Raw genomic sequence first — 12249 nt, 5'->3', positions numbered from 1 at the left:
TGATAATTTTTCCAACTGAAATTTGTCAGAAGGGACAAATCTGAAATAAAGGCATGCTACAAATCTTAGTGTACACCTGGATTAACAGGTACAAGTACCACCAGGGATGAAACTTAGTGCCTGGTGTTGTTTGTGGTTTGCAGCATCCAAGGAGTCAATTGTAAAGCATTTACTACTACGTTCTAATCATGGCTCTATGTAGTATTATACTAGGTCACCAAAAATGGAGGACTGTGTATAAAATGGTTCCTCCAATATGTAACTACCCTCAGACTAAAGCTGAAATTCTGCACTATAACTTCATACTGGCTTTTTGATGTGTAATACAGTGTGATGGAAAACAGGCAAAACAAGAAAAATGATCTCTGTTCAAATTTTGTGAACAGCACTGCACACATTGAAAGAAATGTTACACTTCTTCACTCTCCAGACATAAATACCTCACTAGAGACAAAATACATTATTGCCATGTCTAAATACTCGTCCCTTGACTGTGTTCCTATATCTGTCCACAGTATGAATTCTCACCTCAGACTTTGTGCTGCTATGGCAAACAGCTGTGCACCATCTCCAGAGACGGAACATACTACAGCTACCAAAACAGGTATCAGCCCACTAAACTATAAGAAAGTAGAGATGGGTAAATGATAGTTGAGAAAGTGATGAACCAAAAGAACAGTAGCATTCTCACATACTAACAGGATGCATTCATCTCCTCATGAATTTCTTGAAGTCTAAGCACAGTTTAAGATACACAAAAATGTTCCAAAACCAATACATCTTGTTCTCTGTATATTTTTGTGGAGAGGGGGGCGTGGCCGAGCGTCGAATGCGGGACGGAGAAGCTGGTCGGGCTGAACCAGCGGGCCTAAGTAGCTGATGTTCACCTGTGCCTTGATCAGTCAGGATCTCTTTCGGGATCCCGACTCGGGAGATTACTTTGAACAGTGCCTCTGCAACGGTACGTGCTGAAATGTTGCGAAGAGGCACTGCCTCTGGATATCGCGTTGCATAATCTACTAAGACCAATACAAAGCGATACCCACGTGAGCTTCGATCTAATGGTCCGACGAGGTCCATGCCAATTCTTTCGAAGGGGGCCTCGATTAATGGAAGGGGGCGCAAAGGCGCTTTTGGGATCGCCGGAGGGTTTACGAGCTGGCATTCGCGGCATGACGCACACCACCTGCGTACATCCGCGTAAATGCCCGGCCAATAGAAACGGACCATTAGACGATTAAGTGTCTTCTCATGTCCCAGATGCCCTGCCATGGGATTATTATGAGCCGCATGGAATAACATTTCCCTACGGCTTTTTGGCACTAAAAGCTGGGTTGAAACCTCCGACGTTTGAGTGTCCCGCGTCACTCTGTACAGTCCATCTTTAATAAGTGAAAAATGCGGGTATGACAGGGGCCATCCCGGCTCAAGCGACTGACCATCAATAACTTTCACTTGGTCAAAGGCGTGCTTCAGCGAATCGTCACGTGACTACTCCAGAGGGAAATCCCCGAGGGGAGCCAGGAGGGTGATCCCCGGAGGCGCGGCCACGCCGTCAGGTTCGGCCCCACCTCCGGAGGAACTATCTCCCCAGTGAGCAAAAACATGTTAAAACGACGTCTTTATTACATCTTACCTGGTCGTCTAAATGACGTCCTCAGAGAGTGCAGAATGAAAGTTTTTAAGACGTCTTTTAGACGTCCTGTAAATGTTGAAATCTAGTCTTGCGTGTTGATATCAGTTATGTGCAAAAAACATGTAAATTGCTTTTTAATTTCCATTTAACTTAAAGGCTGAATGCTTAACTAAATTAATGGCATTTCGATACTTGGAAAAGAATTTTATTTTATTTCAGCTCAGAGAGAGAGAATAATAATAATAATAACAACATTTTAACCTCTTAGACTCCTTAAGTATAAAACAATTCAGTTACAAACAAGTCATTGCAGTTCCATAATAAATCATTGTAGTTACTGAACTACTTTCAAAATAAATTAACTAAATAAGTCTTAAAAGGGGTTAATGATCATATCCCACACCCCCCATTCTTCCAGGTGCATGTTTCAAGTGATCAGATGCTGCAATCCGGATCTCCGCTTCAGTGGCACTTTTGTCCCATTTCATAACGGCAGCTACAACATTAATTTCATACATATTAATCATAAAACAAAGTCAAAACTCCCACCAATTATTAAAAATTATTTTCAGAATATATGAAAACACTTACCTTTAATTACAGAATACAAGTGTGTGTCTTCAAGGGCCTTCTTTTTCCCCCTTTCCCTTCATGTTGAAGCTGCCCATGAGGTTGTTAGTTAAGAGCCTTAGAACAATAAAAATAGTCAATACATGAGCCAATTTAAGGGGAGCCTGGCCACCTCCTATTTCTCCAGTTATTAAAAACATGACTGCAAAATGCCAGGGGTGCCCACAATCGAGTCCATAAGGAATGGGGCTGAATGGAGCTAAACTGCTAAAAAATTAAAAGAGTTTCCAACCACCAGTACCTTCTTTGAATTTTGGAAAGTAGAGGGACATATTTCACTGAAAAAGCAAAAACTTGCCTGTCTATTTCCTTTTTTCTGCAACAGATTTTAGGCTATAGAATACTAGCATTACAGCTACTGAGTGCTGCTGGTGAGCTGATCAGCTCATTGGTGGAATAAAGCAGCTTGCTTGCTTTGCTTGAGTTCAAATGTTCTGTTCTGTGTTCAGGAAATAAATGTATTCTTTTATATAAAAATGTTTAATCATTTACAAACTATGATTTTGCTCAAATGCTCCATATTAACCCATTCATTTTGGACTCGCCTGGGAGCCCCCTCTAGCGTTTAAGAAACCCGTAAGACATTACACAGTGGCAACTCTCCTCTCTACATATTCTGTGTCAATACTAAAAAATGAATTAAATGGTAGTTTTTTTTTTTATATACAAATCGTGGATTTGTTTTCATCTTACTTAACTAATGAAGCTATATGTAGATACCTGTCCAGAACTTTGTGGGTGCAGTCTTTCACATTTTTTCCACCGACACTGGAACAACAACAACAACAACAACAACAACAACAACAACAACAACAACAACCAGGGCCAACATTGTGACTTTCACTGAGCTCTCCAATGTATGATCTGAACACCTCATCCAGCCTCTGCACTCTTACCAGAACCTCTCTTGCATTCCTGTCCTGAAGTCTATGCTCTTCCCTTTCAAACTCATCAATACTGTCCATTTTAACTATGTGTGTATCAGACAGAGGTGGCTCAGCTCTTCCAAGCCGCTTTACCTCCTCATGTATGTCCAGAAGTTTTGACAACACTCGCTTCTGAAACACTAACCACAAAAATCACAATAAATCCTACCTTAGTTAAAATTTATGAACATTTGTTTGTATTCATCATTGTAGACATGTAATACCAGTGTTAGATACAGAAAATATTTCAGGTGGAACATAATATTGTCATGTTCATAACAGTAATGAATAATTCATTATCTGTCTGCGCTAATGTTATGTGATGTGTATGAAGACATTCTCAATGCAACAATGAGTGAAATTACAAATAGTAACAGTACACCTTATATAAAAGAGAGAGAGAGAGAGAGGGGGGGGGTGGTAAATAGCTTACAAGCCTCTGACATGGGAAATACGTTCGGAATGTTAGGCAGGATGGAGCCAGGCAGAGGCAAATTCCCATCTGGAAAGCAAAAGAATCCTTCAGGTCAAGAGACAGTAATGTGAGAAATGCAAAACTAAAAGGAAAAAGCGTTAATAGTCTAAAACAGGACAGGGACCTTGAGATAATTTGAATTTGAATTCTAAGACACTGTGTTTAATAATTTAAGTGCAAAATTTGTGGCCTGAAACAGCTGTTTTTTGTAAATATTATTTTATTCTGCTAGTCACTGAGAGGCAATATCACATACCAAATTATCTATTATGAATCAAATGACTTACCAGAGGGCTGAGAGGCTCTGTCACCATAAGAACTATAACAAATTTGGCTGCGGCTGTGACAGTCTGAAAACAAGATAAACAGTACAGTCACTAAAATTTACTACACAAAACCTGAAGGTTGATGTATGATTGTAAATGTAGTTTAGCTAGTTGACACTAGTTTTAACAAATCTACGCTGTGAAAAACAAACCCTGTTACTGTTCCCACTACTAACCAGGAGGCACAAGGTTACTGATACCATGAGAGCAATCTGGACTGTGTCTGATGATCCAAATCTACAAAACAAGATAAGTAGCAAAAGCAACAGCACTAGTGTATTCTAGTTTTGCTGGACCGCCATCTGCTGCATAGTAGCTGCAACATTTTAGTCCACCTGCCTGCAGTGTCTGGTGGATGCACATGCACCAGGCACTTTTCCCCCCAATAAATACTGCAAGGAGATCATTTCCAACTGATAGACACACTACAAGCTCAAACACTGAGTACTCACCACTACTGCATTCATTCATGCAGGAGCTTTTCTTGATGTGTTTCAATTAATGCATTTTCTCTTTTCTTCCTTTCTTCCTACCCTACATGAGTAAAAGGTGAGTAATGGACATCATGACCTCACTTCATCTAATTTGGTCTATAGCACCATTTAATGAATGAATTCATTTCACTCAGTGACTCAGAGATAGTGACTCTTATAGGGTGGCCTAGCAAAAAATAAATCCAAAAAAAGAAAAAATTAAAGCCAATTGCTATCCATAGGACTGGGGGGCTCTGTCACCACAAGAGCTCAATCGACTTGGGCTGTGTCTGTGGCATACTGTGTATGTAGAAAACAAGACAGGCATCATCAAAGTGACAAACAAACTTTGAGGCTGGTGTGTTCACATGAGAGAGGCTCTTTCCAAATTAAGAAAATTTTGGTACTGATAAATACTGAGTGCTGAAAAAATACATACTGCTTACCAAGAGGCAGGGGCCTTCTGTCATCACCATGAGAACCTGGGCTGCATCTGCGATGATCTGAATCTGCAAAACAAGGTAGCACTAGTAGTTGTGGGCAGTATGGACAAAAATGCATAATCATGGTACAATTAAATTTTCTGATGGTTTAGTATATTGCATTGGTATATATAAAGGGACCGGCAATAATACACACACACACACACACACACACACACACACACACACACACACACACACACGCTATATTGCCAAAAGTATTCGTTGGTCTGCCTTCACACGCATATGTAATTGAGTGAGATCCCATTCTTAATCCATAGGGTTTAATATGATGTCGGCCCACCCTGAAGCATTAAGAGTTCCTTTCACTGGAAATAAGGGGCCGAGCCCAACTCCCGAAAAATAACCCCACACCATAATCCCCCCTCCACCAAACTTTACACTTGGCACAATGCAGTCAGACAAGTACCGTCTCCTGGCAACCGCCAAACCCAGACACATCCATCGGATTGCCAGACGGAGAAGCGTGATTCGTCACTCCAGAGAACACGTCTCCACTGCTCTAGAGTCCAGTGGCGGCGCTTTACACCACTGCATTCGGCACTTTGCATTTCACTTGGTGATGTAAGGCTTGGATGCGGTTGCTCAGCCATGGAAACCCATTCCATGAAGCTCTCTACGCTGTTCTTGAGCTTATCTGAAGGCCACATGAAGTTTGGAGGTCTGTAGCGACTGACTCTGCAGAAAGTTGGTGACCTCTGCGCACTATGCGCCTCAGCATCCGCTGACCCCGCTCTGTCATTTTACGTGGCCGACCACTTCGTGGCTGAGTTGCTGTCATTCACAATCGCTTCCACTTTGTTATAATACCACTGACAGTTGACTGTGGAATATTTAGTAGTGAGGAAATTTCACGACTGGACTTGTTGCACAGGTGGCATCCTATCACGGTACCATGCTGGAATTCACTGAGCTCCTGAGAGCGACCCATTCTTTCACTAATGTTTGTAGAAGCAGTCTGCATGGCTAAGTACCTGTGGCCATGGAAGTGATTGGAACACCTGAATTCAGTGATTTGGATGGGTGAGTGAATACTTTTGGAAATATAGTGCGCGTGTGTGTGTGTGTGTGTGTGTGTGTGTGTGTGTGTGTGTGTGTGTGTATGTATATCACACACACACACACACACACACACACACACACACACACACACACGATAAATTATGTCAGAATACAAGACACTACTTTTCTGAACAAATCGTGGATACTGTCAATACTTCTAAAGCACTAACCAACTGCATGTTTCATTATAGAGAGCAAATTTAGTCCTGTTTAACTGGATTTAGTGTAATGCAGTATAGCAAATATTGAATAAAAATTATTGTGTATGTGTAAATTTGATGATTGATGGACTAAAAGAAACAGCCCAAAATTACTTGGACATCTGGTTCCATTGACTTACATTAAAAGTAAAGTAGGTTTTTTCCTTCTCCTGTAAAGTTTTCAGTGATCGAGGGCCTGCTTCAGTTTTGTTTTATTTTCAATTGAAATATGACAAACGTCCATGGCTCATGATACGGTGTTATCTGTGCTTATTTCTGATTAACCACTACAAAGGGTATGACAAAGCTCATACCTTAGGAGGAATTTCAACCAGTACACTGCCTACTAATAAGCACCATAAAAGTACAATAAGCACGATAATAAAATTATTATATGTAGGTATAATACAACCTACGATAATATGTAGGTTGTGTGCTGTGTTTAAAAGGTTAATGATTCTTTGTAAATATGATCAAATAATTGTGCTAACATGTTATATGGGAAAACCTGCAGTGAAGCTGATCACTAACCAGAGGACAGGATGGTTCGGGTTCCACCACAAGAACCAGAGGAACCTGGGCTGCATCTACGATGATATAAATCTGGGAAACAAAGACAGTCAGCATTACAGTGACTTCAACAAATTTGAATGTTGATCTATTCAAAGCAGGTCATTTTTTATAAATACTTAGGAAATAACTCAATTACTTGGCCAGCGCTCACATGAATAATGACCCCAACTACTAACCAAAGGACTGAGGGGTCCTGTCACCATCATGACAACTAGAACGACCTAGCCTGCAACGCTCTAAACCTGGAAAATGAAACAAGTGGTATTGCAATGAGGTGTGCTGCATAAATGAAAAAGCCAAGAAATTTAAGAAGGAAGTAAACATGTTTGACTAGAGAGAAGTCTTAAGCCCTATTCGGACGGGATTAGTTTCACATGGGGAGGTGGTGTAAAGTAATTATTACTGGCATTTGTCAGTGTTTTTAGTCATGTCCGAATGCGCCACGTCAGTCCTGCATCAGTAAAGATTCTGGTGCCTTTTACCTTCTGTAAAATGAGCCATAAACCTTAGTTCATATTAATCCCCGGCGAATAAACGTCAGTAAAAACAAGATTATACTCTGTGTATAGTAGTTTAAGTACGGAGGCATGCAAAGAAGCTTTTACTTGTGTTCTCTGACAAAGCTGAAGTGAGCTTCTTATTTGTCAGCTTTTCCCATTCCACCTTAAATGGTGCGACAGTTATTATTATAATGCCTGAGGTACCAGAATGTAACTGATGCATCATTTAGGGTGGGAACTGAAAAAAATTCCAACAAGAAGCTGACAGATGTTCATGCTAAAACTAGGCCGATGCATAACGTTATAATTCTCTCATCAACTCAGATCATGTAAAAATTACAGAAAAAAAAACACATTTTATACAGTGAAATTGACTGTTTACTGTGAATTCCCAAGCTAATGGCAATTTTAAATAACATGAATATTGCAATCGCTTAAAACAAAAAGATTAATGGTTAGGGTAAACGGAATAATGGTTTAATTAAATGTTTTAAAGGGGACCTATTTTGATCATTTTCAGCATTCATAATGTTATTTCTGGGGTCTATTTGAAGCATGTAAATCTGCTCTATGTTCAAAATGCCAGTTCAGGCCCTAGACGCTCTGCCCCTGAACAAACTCTTGCTGCCTCCAGTGGCTGCTGTGGGCCGGGTGAGGGCGTGCAAAGCTTGCCAGTAAGCAGGCAAAAAGGTCTGCGTTACGAGATTGCATCATCTTGTAACAATGGAGAAGGGCTGGAATTCCACATCTACAAATGAGTTAAACAAGGCTGCATAAAATCATCACACTTCTTAAATCTATATGCTGAACATATAATAACAGGAGCAGGATCAGAGGAAGATGATCAGGTGCATCCATAACCTTCCTTTAGCAGATCTCAATGCTCACAGCAGAAAATCAGGAAGACCTGAAAGCCCTATTTAAGGAAAGTTAAAGAACAGTGGACAGATGAGACTCAAAATATTTTTTAATGCTGTTCTATGCTAACGTTATCCTATCCTAACTGGCTTTCAGCATGGCAAATGGAATAGTAACGAGCATTATTTTTCTCTGGCAAAGCGAAAAAGGTGCCAGGTGTTAACTTACTAGATGCTATTTTATCACTGGAAACACTGGCGTCGGCGTGTGGCTGATATATATTTAGCCCAGATTCTCCCATTTCCGGTGGCAATGTTCTTCATGCACTTAAGAATTCTGCAGTTTTCTTGATTAATTGCGCATGTAATCAAATATTTCATCAGATTTGACAGATTTCGTTTTGAAAGCCACTATCTTAGGGCACTTGTTGCATCTGGAACTGTTATTAGTTACCTTTTCAAAGTAGAGTCAGACTTACGACATCTTCGACAAATTTATCTAGCTGTGTGCTCTCTGCGTTTCTGTTCGTCAGGGAGGCAATCATGTTCTTTTCTTTTTTTGCATTAGTAGTAAGGTTACTCCAATAATCCCTCATGATTTGCATATTATGCAAAGTTTTATGCAAAACAGGCACCAATATTTTTGAGGCTTTTCTGTACTTCGTAGTACTGCAGTGTTTCATTTGGTGCCTTTTGTATTAAATTTTGGTACCCATCCCTAGTGAAGATACAGAAATATGACACATATCGGCTATGGTCTTTTCTGTAATTCTTCATGGTTGTGAAAGCAGCACAGAAAAAATATTTCTCTCTTAACTTTGATGCTGGCAATAAAAATAGTAACTTCAGAAGACAGCAAAAGCCTGGATGACCAAACTGAACCTCATTTTGGACATACTGTAATAAGAGCCAATTCATTAAAAGAATGATGCTTGGAATAGTTGAAAGTAAAAGAGGAAAAAGATGGCCAGCAACAAGATGTACAAAAAATGATCCATATGGTCAGCAGGTATCAACCTGATGGCATTAATAAGAAGAAAAAGAAGAGGAAAAAAAAAGAATGACATAACAGAATATTAACAATAATAATGACACATCAGAAAAAAACAGCAAACTTCAAAACCAAACTACTAACCAGAAAGCAGAGCAGTTCTATCAGCACCACGAGAGCTACAGTGACCTGGGCTGTGTCTGCCTTTATCCGACTCTTGAAAACAACATTCATTGGCTTGCATAAATGCTGTTAATTCAGTCCTGTTATGCATATGCAAATAGTCACTCACCATTATATGAAGGCGTCACTTTCTCTGGCTGCTTTGGAAACGGAGCTGACACCATATTCGAAACTGCAAAAGTGCACATGCACGAGGAAAAGAATAAAATGGTAATTTCTGTCATCAGAATATCTAACAAAAATTAATACAGTTCAACAAAACAGAACTTCTTCGGAGTAAGTTTTGAAATCGGCCTACTTACCCTTACTTGTACTTGGTCTGCTCTCTTCCTCTGCTCCCTCTTGCTCACCTTCCTCAGATAGATCAGTTTCTGCAATTACACAAAGAAACCAAATGATTCACTTTATACATCTTGCACATCACTGTTGTTGGAAGAACACCTTGTATCTAAAAATGATAACTTTGCAGAAGAAGGAAAAAAACCAACTTTTAATGTAAGTCAATGGAAATAATGGAATCAGACAATAAGAGAACTGCTTGTGTTTTCACAATAATAGACTGACCACCCCTCAGAAAGTCCAGACCTCAACATCGCTGAATGTTGTGTTTGGGATTACCTAGATCATGAGAGGCATAAAATGCAACCAACTTCTAAGACTGAACTTTGCAGCTGTGGAAAAATATCCATGCAGATTTCTTGCAAAAACTCAAGGCAAAGGATGGACGTACTTTTTCCTGATGCTCGGGAAAAATAAATTACTTGTGCGTTGTTTTTGACTTGAAACTAAATGAAGGATTCTTTCTCAGAAGAGAAAAGAGAAGGATTCTTCTCTTCTGCACACTACTATAAGTACTGAAATCAAACAAATGTGCCTTTAGAACAGAACACAAAATAAAAAAGGACCACAGATTAATACCAAGGTACTTGTGTGAACATTCACCAGACTCCCAGCCCTAGTCCTGGAGTGCCCATGGCTCTGCATATTTGAGTTTTCCCTGCTCTAAAGCCTGTCAGAGTAGGAGCGCTGACCTAAGAAATAGAGGAATCCAACTGATCAGTTCATTAACATGCCCTGAATTTTCATGGACATATTATGAAGTAGGAACACACTACAATATGCAAAACCAGTATACTCCACAACTAGGGTTGAGAAACACTGAACTAGGTTACCTAATGATGAGATACAACAGACTTACAATATTACTTAATAAGAAAGAAGAAACTCACCCAGAATGTAGTCATCATATTTAGTTTTTTTTTTTACTTTCTCTTTCCTAGGTTTGCAACAGGTTCATCATCCTGGCTTGTGTAATGGTACTTTTCACATTCTTGACGACTTACTACAAGTGAACAATCACCAAAAGTTAAGGACCCCAATTAAATTCAAAGCTAATGACCAAATGTCATTACTGTCAAATATCGAAAAACTATCATTCAACACCAAATTTCTAGCATCTCTGAGCAAACAAGCATGCTTATTTTAAAAACTAGGCTGCTGATTAACAGTCTAAATTTCATGTTATTGAGGTCAGTGCCTTTTGGATGGTCTGCAATCCTCTACAATGACTAAATAGACAAGTTTTCAACACTTCATATTTAAGCTACACTCACTTTCAGTTCGTAATTTAAAGATGATATACACAAAAAGTAATGCTCAGGAATCTGTACCAAGGTATAGGTATCAGTTAAAACGTATTAACTGCAATCAAGAAGCAAAATAACATTTATGTTTTATAATACAACACTCATTCTATGCATAAAAACTTACCAGATGTCATCTTAACCTTGATGAGAGAAAACATGAGCCAGTTTTTCTGAGGTGGTAGATGGTTGTTGAAAGCTTTAGATTCTTGAGACACTGGCCATCTGAGTAATTTTTCAGCCATATTAATCCAACTGTATGGGACGGTGCCTTCCAACTCTTTTCCATCTTCCAACCACACAGCCCTTGCATACAATGGCATTTTACACCTGGAACAGTAACAAATGGAAAAGTATCAAAGTATTTTAAAAACAGTTCAATCAATCATGATAATGTTGCTAACAATGAAGGAAAACAAGTTACATAATGTGTACTGAAGGTTACAAGCTTCCACTCATGTTTAAATTATTACTTTAAACAACGATGCACTAGTACATATACACTACATATATATTAAACTAGTCAATTCAAGTAAAACATTCAGTATTCAATATCCAATTTTGGTTCGGTTTAAGTTTATATCCATCGATTTTATTGTGATACTAACCTTGGTGAATTTAATTTGTTGCTTCTCAATTTGATTTCCTGCTGGCATGTAATCTCTGACTCAATCACTAAATATAACAGATCTTAAGAGTCATGCCAACTTATTCTGTAAGGCATTGCTTCAATAGTTACAATGTTCTGTCCCATGGCGAAGGGGTATAAGGACACATCCACCATTGTGAGGGAGACAGGCAACTTTACGCTGCAGGTCTCTTTGTTGTATCACTCTTCTTTTCATTCTGCCATCAACATTCCTTGTAAATGCTATATTCAGTAGTTTTGATTTACATGGAAGTTGAAAGAAATCCAATGTATGGCCATAATGCACAACGTCACACACAGCTGTCTCATCCTGTCTCAGTTCGAGTACAAATGCGTATTTTTCATCATGAAGCATAAACCAGCGGTCCTTATCTTTTTTGATATGAACACGAGAAGCCATTCCTGCATTGCCAGGGTCCATCTTGGCATTCTCAAACTTCGTCAATCGTTTAGTAATTTGAGCAATCGGATTATGGCTGTTCTTGACCTGCTTCTTAAGGACTTGAAGGTGGTTTTCAAAAGGAAAACATGAAATGTCATTCAAGGAGCTGTTATAGTGAGTGACATCTTCATGAAGATGAACTAAACCATGTACATTATACACAGAGAATGTTTTTCCATA

General features: G+C 39.2%; 1 long non-coding RNA gene and 1 pseudogene across 1 annotated transcript; one reads left to right on the top strand and one right to left on the bottom strand.

The window, feature by feature from the left end:
• The window catches only part of LOC118821047, a 128964-nt pseudogene that overhangs the window by 27446 nt on the left and 89269 nt on the right, over positions 1-12249 (top strand).
• On the bottom strand, positions 1835-11300 carry LOC118821217. Its single transcript, XR_005008323.1, has 11 exons — positions 11106-11300; positions 10565-10677; positions 9638-9706; positions 9445-9507; positions 6981-7046; positions 6763-6834; positions 4913-4975; positions 3955-4017; positions 2987-3694; positions 2228-2323; positions 1835-2132 (listed from the first exon to the last, which is right to left on the bottom strand). It is a non-coding gene; the product is annotated as an uncharacterized LOC118821217 (long non-coding RNA).

This window comes from Colossoma macropomum, unplaced genomic scaffold (genome assembly GCF_904425465.1).
Source record: "Colossoma macropomum unplaced genomic scaffold, Colossoma_macropomum, whole genome shotgun sequence".
In the NCBI taxonomy this organism is placed as follows: Eukaryota; Metazoa; Chordata; class Actinopteri; order Characiformes; family Serrasalmidae; genus Colossoma; species Colossoma macropomum.
The sequence above is the reverse complement of the archived record's forward strand: the minus strand, read 5'-3'. Positions and strand labels throughout refer to the sequence as shown.